This window comes from Solanum pennellii, chromosome 11 (assembly GCF_001406875.1).
Source record: "Solanum pennellii chromosome 11, SPENNV200".
Lineage (NCBI taxonomy): Eukaryota > Viridiplantae > Streptophyta > Magnoliopsida > Solanales > Solanaceae > Solanum > Solanum pennellii.
The window spans coordinates 13,657,176-13,664,804 of record NC_028647.1 but is presented as its reverse complement, the minus strand read 5'-3'; the positions used below and the strand labels follow the sequence as shown (position 1 = coordinate 13,664,804).

The window sequence follows — 7,629 nt, the reverse complement described above, 5'->3', positions numbered from 1 at the left end:
GCTCATAATGCCCATATCTTCTTCTAAAAGCTTTCTTTGGAATATCAAATTCCCTATCTTTCAACTAATGGTAGCCTGATCTGAGATCAATTTTTGAGAATAAGAAACCACCCTGAAGCTGGTCGAAAAAATCATCTATCTTTTACGTATTCTTGATGGTCACCTTATTCAATTGGCGCTAGTCTATACACATCCTAAGGGAACCATCCTTCTTTATTACAAACAAGACCGGAGCACCCCAAGGTGAGACACTTGGTCGGATAAAACATTTATCTAACAGATCTTTCACATCTTCTTTCAACTCTTTTAAATTTGTTGGTGCCATTCTGTAGGGCGGAATAGATATAGGATGAGTGTTTGGGATGATGTCTATGCCGAAGTCTATCTCTCAACAAGGAGGGACTCCGAGTTGATCATCAGGAAAGACTTTCGGAAACTTTTTTACCACAGGAACAAAGTGAAGGGAACGTACCTTGGCACTTGAGTCTTTAACTCAGACTAAGTGATAGATACAACCCTTTGAAACTAACTTTCTTGCCTAAGATGCAAAATGAATCGACTCTTAGGCATTTCTGAACTGCTCTTTCACTCTAAGACTAACTAATTTGGAAACTGAAACTTGACTATTCGAGTTCTACAATCAATTGAGGCATAGCATACATGAATCCAATCCATACCAAGAATGATATCAAAGTGTACAATGTCTAGTTCAATTAAGTCAGCTATGGTACTCTTGTGACTGACGGAACATGACAATCACGATAGACTCTTTATGCTAGAATGGATTCACCAACAGGTGTAGAAACACAGGATGGTTCAGTCAGTTGCTCAGGATAGTATCAAAGTTAATGGTTACATATGGAGTTACAAAAGATAAACTGGCTCTTGGGTCTAGCAATGCATAAACAGTAAAGTCAAAGACTTGAATCATACTAGTGACAACGTCTAGCGAATTCTCCTGTTCTTGGCGACTGTTGAGAGAATACAAGTTGTTTGTTCCTCCGCCAGCACCAGAAGTAATTCCCCTAGGTGCAACCATGTCTGGTGGAGCAACTGATAAAGATTGAGCTCTGTTTACCCCATTACCACCGCCTTGCTTATTCTTTGGGCACTCCCTCATAAAATGCCCGGTATGACCACACTTGAAGCAACCTGTGGAGCCATCACGACAAACACCGGAGTGATTCCTACCACACCTGGTGCAGGCAAGAGGCTTACTACCTCCATGCGCCACACTACCCTGAGAATATGCAGGCTTAGCTCGGGAGTTATGACGATGATTCAACTCTGTCTCTGGGCGTAGGTGCACTAGCAGATAATAGTGCAACCCCCTTTATTTTTGAAACTGTAGCCAATTCGAACCACCTTTCTATTGCCCAGAATCATTCCAGTCTTGGCTATCTTTTTCTATACTCTTCTCTGTCCCTCAGATTTTCCTCCTCTACCTGTTGTACATATATTAACATCGAAATGTCCATGTCTCCAATAAGCATTGCAACCCGTCCCTCTTTACTTGAAGCATGACCCAAGCCAGCAACAAATTAACTCATCTTACTCCTCATGTCAGTTACCATCTTTGGAGCATAACAAGATAGTTGGGTGAATTTCAATCCATACTCATGCACAGTGAGTGAGTCCTTCTTAATGGTGAGGAAATCATGTACATTGGCCTCTTTCAATTCTCGTGGAAATAATGCCCCAAGAAAGCTTCTTCAAAGCAAGCCCAATTCGGATGTGGTACATTCTCATCTCTGCCCTCCTTCTACTGGTTGTACCAAGTCCTAGCATTATTCTTTAGTTAGTATGCAACCAGTTCGACTCTCTCAACACCAATGACATGCATCACATCAAATTTTTATTCAACTCTTCCACACTGTTTTCCGGATTCTCGATAGTGCTTGAACAAGAAAAACTTGGGGGATTCATCCTCAAGAATTCTCGAATCCTCAAAGTGTCAGCCCCTTCTTGTCGAGTTCCCCTTTGTTAACCAACCTGGTTAGTCACAGCTTGACTCAACATCCTAATTGCCTCTATGAACTCGGCATTAGCAACTTCTCCTTGTGGTTGTACTTCAGGTGCATTGGGTAGTTCCTTTTCTAAGGTTCAATGTTCCTCATAGCTGGACGACCTCTTGCTTCTCTTTGTGGAGGCATGGTTATCTGAAACACGCGCAAGCATAAATTAGATAGAGACTTTTAGAGATAAATATTAACACACAAAAAAAAAATATGAAAGAAGTGAGATATTCCTAAATGTTGTAGCCTCCTAATCATAGATGTGGATCATTTCAAATCAATGACTACGACTCTACATAATTGGCTTCATAGAATCCCTAGGATTCTTGAAAACCTTACCCTGATACCAAGTTTGTCATGCCCCGAGCTTACACCCTGGACGTGGCTGGCACCCAATGACCATTGTTGTCCTTGAGCGAACCCTTCGTCTGGCTTACTTAACTCAGCAAAAGACTTAACATAAAATATAACTTTAAAATAGTACTTAGCCAAAACGGCAACTTCAAGTCTTTAAAATTGAAATGAAAGACGAAAGAAAACTAACATTGTCTATCTATGAAGCGTCTAAAATAAAGATGGATGTTTGGACAGAACCCCCCAATCAGCCTAATAGCTGAAAACTAAATCAAATAGCTAAATGATAAGGATACACTCTGAAATGAACAAAGGCTCACAAATTGACTCTGAGCTGCTCACTGGATTAACGACACGTGAAATGTTGATCCTAGTTACCTGCGTCTGCATCATAATACGATGCAGTCCAACAAGCATGAGTATATTGAATGTACGAGTATGCGAGTTGGAATGGTAACAACACTTAAGCTTGAAAAATGAGTAAGAAGGAACACTTAACTTAGCTAAGATCAACTCATGAATAACTTAACTCATTCAATAAAATTAAATTTAAAAATAAGTGCAATATAAAGAAAACTATCTGAAACATGCTGAAATCTCTTAATGTCAGCAAGAGACAATTAACTTTGGTATGTATGTAAAAATACAATAAAGCTGATGTATATAAGAATACAATAACTGTTGTGGGAGTTTCTATAACCGACAATCATCATTAGAGAGCTACAGAGATGATACAACGATATACCTCATGCTGCCAGCGCATCCTACACCCGGCCAAAAATATAAGACCTGAACTGCCTAATGGATCCACTAATCTACTGTGAAAAGAGTTCATCTAAAAAGTATGAACCTTTTCTACCCATGGTGGCTACATGCTTTGTGGGGATTGTGAGTTGTCTGAAATCTCCACCATATAGGTAATATGGTGGCTTTTATGTTTTAAAAACATATTGATTCTGTGTTTGAGATTAGTGCTCAAAATACTTAGCTCAAAGGCTATCTTGGAAATCTTAGCTTTCCTTCTTGCCTCGTATAGAAAGCTATAGTTATTTTCTGAAAAAATATCATAAGGCTCCTTGGAAATCAAAGTTTCCTTACTTGTTTAAGTTTGAAAACAATTTTAAGTCTCAGTGGAAATACTTAGTCCCCATATACCTTTGTAGAAAAGAACTTCAATTTAACTCTTTGCTTAGTTTGAAACTTGAGTCTTCAAAACAAGATTTAAATGTTTAAATAAGACTCTTGAAAACCTTTAAGAAGTTTACTTTGCTTATTTCTTAACTTTAGACTTGACTCTTAACTTTTTTGACTTTGATCTTAACTTTTCTTGAATTGAATTATGGATTCTAGGTTGTGATTGAGTTCTTCAATGACTTCTAGATGTTTAGAAATCATTTGAAGTAATTACAATCAGTGGAAGGTGTTAATGTACCTTGCAATGACTTAAAAGGAATAAACTACAAAAATTGGATGAAAACGCTGGGTTGGGCGTACTGGTGGCGCGCCATGCCAACATCAGTTGACTGAAGCCAACTTCAGGCGCATTGCAGGCGCGACGCGCCTAACCTGACTGATTTTTCAACTCATTTCAAATCCCAAAATGCCTAAACCTCTTCTATCCCCAAACCTTTAGAATCATCAGCACTATCAATACCGAACAGATTTAACTCAAAAACGACATTGAAAACTACTAATCAACATCAATGGGTATTAAATCAACTAAACCAAAAGAGATTCGACAAGATTTATCAAGATTTCACTTCAACTCATATGAACAATTCCAAACTACAAAACTAAAGTAAGTTTGATGTGTGGATAAATGAATCCAATACAAAAGATCTCACATACCTCAATAGGGATCACCCCCGACGAATTCCACCAGAATCTATTGGCGTTCTTGGCGAAATCTTGCTCTTCCTCCCTTCTTCTTCTTCTCTTCTCTTTTATCCCAAGCTCTAAGCGTGAAAATAATTTTTCTAATCTAAACAAAACCTTTTTTACCCCAATTAAACCCTTAAAATGAATTAGGAAATAAATGTCTAAAAAGACTACTTTGCCCTTACTAAAATCCGGATTGGACTTTTCTCAATTCAACAACCCAACTTTCGAAAGGCATATATCCCTCATACAATATCGAAATCATGAAAACTCGAGGCCATTGGAAAGATCTCTCCAAGGGCTTTCCGACCATATAAAGAAATGACTCTAACGCATCCTGATTTAGAAGTTATGGTCATTTGAAAATGACCAAAACTCACTTTCTTAACATAGAAAATTTCCAGATTTTTTCTATTCTTTCCAAAAGTGATTTTTTGGTTTTCTTAACTTATTCTTAGCTAATTCGAGTTACGGGATGTTACGATTCCCAATTTATTACTATTATATGAGAAAATTTTAACTTTAATACTCTATGAGTAAATTTCAGATTTATTTTCTCTCAATTACTCTATCTCTTCTAAAGGTGAGCCGTGATTCAATCACTGAATAGACTAATCTGATTATCAGAATATTGTGTCTGTGATCATATTATTTTTGCCAATACTTTTGCAAACATTAAGTTTCGAGATAACAATATACACACATGAGACAATCTAGAAGAAACATCTATTAGGACTACTAAGTATCTAAACAATCCACTAGGTGGATGAATATGTCGACAAATATATGTGTACGTTCCTAGAACGCAAGGGATTCAATCTCAACTTTAGTTTATGTGGTCTCACAATTAACTTGTCTCACTACAAGAGTACAAGAAAATTCATCATCTAAATGAATTTTTCGGTTCATTAATTATATTTATTTGAATCTTCTATAATTTGTCTGATCACTACAAGTTTTAGATATCTCACATGATCTGAGTATTGGAATTAGTAAACTTCTGATTGCTATATAAATATGTCTCAGTTGAACTAATTGTTGTTCATTACAAGCCTGAAAATAAAGTATGAAACTTTTCTAGAATACATGTCTTCTTAGAGACATTCTTAGTGATACCACATCATTGACCAAAGGTCGCGATCTTTCTCAGACCTAGCATGGTGGCTTACACCTCATTCCCTTTAGAAAACGAATCTATATTTTTAGCATTTATCAAAAGTTCTCATTCTTCGTGAAGACAACACCAGCATGTGAGCATATCAAATTATGATAGCTTTAGTACATCATTCCATATTCATTTGTATTATTCAATCACTTGCCTTGTTTCAAACATAATATGCATTGCTGTCACATTCACTTTAGAGAATGGAGTGATTTCATGACTAATTTTTATTAAAAGCACATTGTTTGGTTTATAATCAATATATCATCAATATAATGCATTGGTTCTCAAACCCAATGTCTTATCCACATAAAGGCATGTTACGTAATAAATCGATATGACATGAACCCAATACTTAGGTGCATCATGACAAAAATTTGATGTCTTACCCTGTTGGTGCGATTAGACATGAATCGATCGTCTTACCCTTTTTAATGCGATAAAACATGAATTTATTGTCTTACTATTGAATTGGTAAATTAAATTTCAACAGTATATATGAAATATTATCACTTCTCGTTTAATTAGTAACTATTTTAAGTCAAAAAACAAACTTTTAAAATAACTCAAAACATGATAATAATTAAAATTATTGATTTCTGAAAGTTAAAACGTGGTAAATCAGTTTTATCATATGAGAGATCATATAAATCTAAAGTTTTCATTAGATGACAAAGAAGTGTAGGAGTTCCCAAATAAATTAAATATGTCTCTCTATAAACGTGTGAAAGAAAATGATCCAGACAATAAAAAAATATTCATAAGAGTAGATCTACCTTTTGTTTAAAAGTTCCTCATTAATTAATAGTGCTTACCTGAACTTTAAGGTTCTCTGTTTTATCACTTTGATGAGAAACTCGATAATATTGGTAGATATTAATTTGCATACGTGTCAATTTTCAGAACACTAAGAAGAGAATGAAAATTGGACATATTAACTAAACTCAATGGATAGATACTCGTGCTCATAACATGTTATGAAACTATATAAACAAGAAGAAGAATAAAGTAGGGAGAAGAGAGAAGACTTCATATTTCTCTTTACGTATATTCAGTATTCATGGATCTTCTTTACAATGAAGCAGAACCCCTTTATTTATAGGGAAAACCTAACTGTCTCCAAGTAGGATTCTTAACAATATCCTAAAAGGACTCCACATAATAAGACGTTCCATATAACACAAATATGTTTTTAACAAATATGATATTTTTATTTTGTTTTCCTGCCTCATCTTTTTATTTTTGCTTCTAATTATATCACCATAAATTTTTTATATATATATATATATATGTGTATTCTTCCTTTTATCTTGTTATTTCCTGCCTCATCTTTTTATTTTTGCTTCTCATTATATCACCATAAATTTATTCTTTACTATTAGAAAAGATTCCCTACTATCTTCTTCTTTTTATCTTATTATTTCTTGCCTCATCTTCTTGTTAGCTTTTCATTTGTGAAAAAGAAAAAGAATAAAATTAGAGAACTAATACTTCATGTGGTGGCATAATTTTACGGTTCACAAATTGAATGTTAGAGGACATGATTTTGATGTTTCTCAAACTTTGGTAAATTGAATTTCTAAATAGTATATCATTGTGCAATTTTGATAAATCTGTTGATATAATTTTTATTGGCATAAAATGATTAAATTTGCACAGATATATTCTAATGAACTCATTTATATAGCAAATCGAAATTTTGATTTACCTGAAGCAGTAAATCTTCTTACGGAGTGATTCTTCGATTTTGTTAATCTACTTCCATATCCTCTTGTTTGATTTCATTTGTACAGACAAATAATTTTTTTAATTTATTTGAGACAGTAAAACTTTTCAAAAATTCAACTACCTGAAGAAGTATATCTTCTATTGCAATAATTCTTCCATTTCATCAACTTACTTTTAGTTTATGTGCTCTCATGCATAATTTCATTTGTATAGACAAATCAAGAAACTTGAGTTACATGAGGTAGTAAATTATTTTTTTTGGCACTTATTCAGGAATTTTCTTGATTACTTTTAGGTTATGTGCTCTATTATTTTATACTTTTTAATTGATTGAATGTAATAAGTTGTTGACAACCGTTACAACTCTTCGTACTCCGTAACAACAATAAAAATATCACTTATGTTAAAACTTTTCATCGTCTTCTTTAATTGTAGGCTAATAGATGTATTTAATAGATTATTATTTTAACAAATAATTAAAAAATTCAAAAT

At 34.3% G+C, this 7,629-nt stretch overlaps 1 pseudogene; it reads right to left on the bottom strand.

Moving 5' to 3' along the window:
* Positions 1 to 820: 820 nt before the first annotated feature.
* LOC107003680 lies at positions 821 to 2,153 on the bottom strand (annotated as a pseudogene).
* Between the last annotated feature and the right edge of the window lie 5,476 nt (positions 2,154 to 7,629).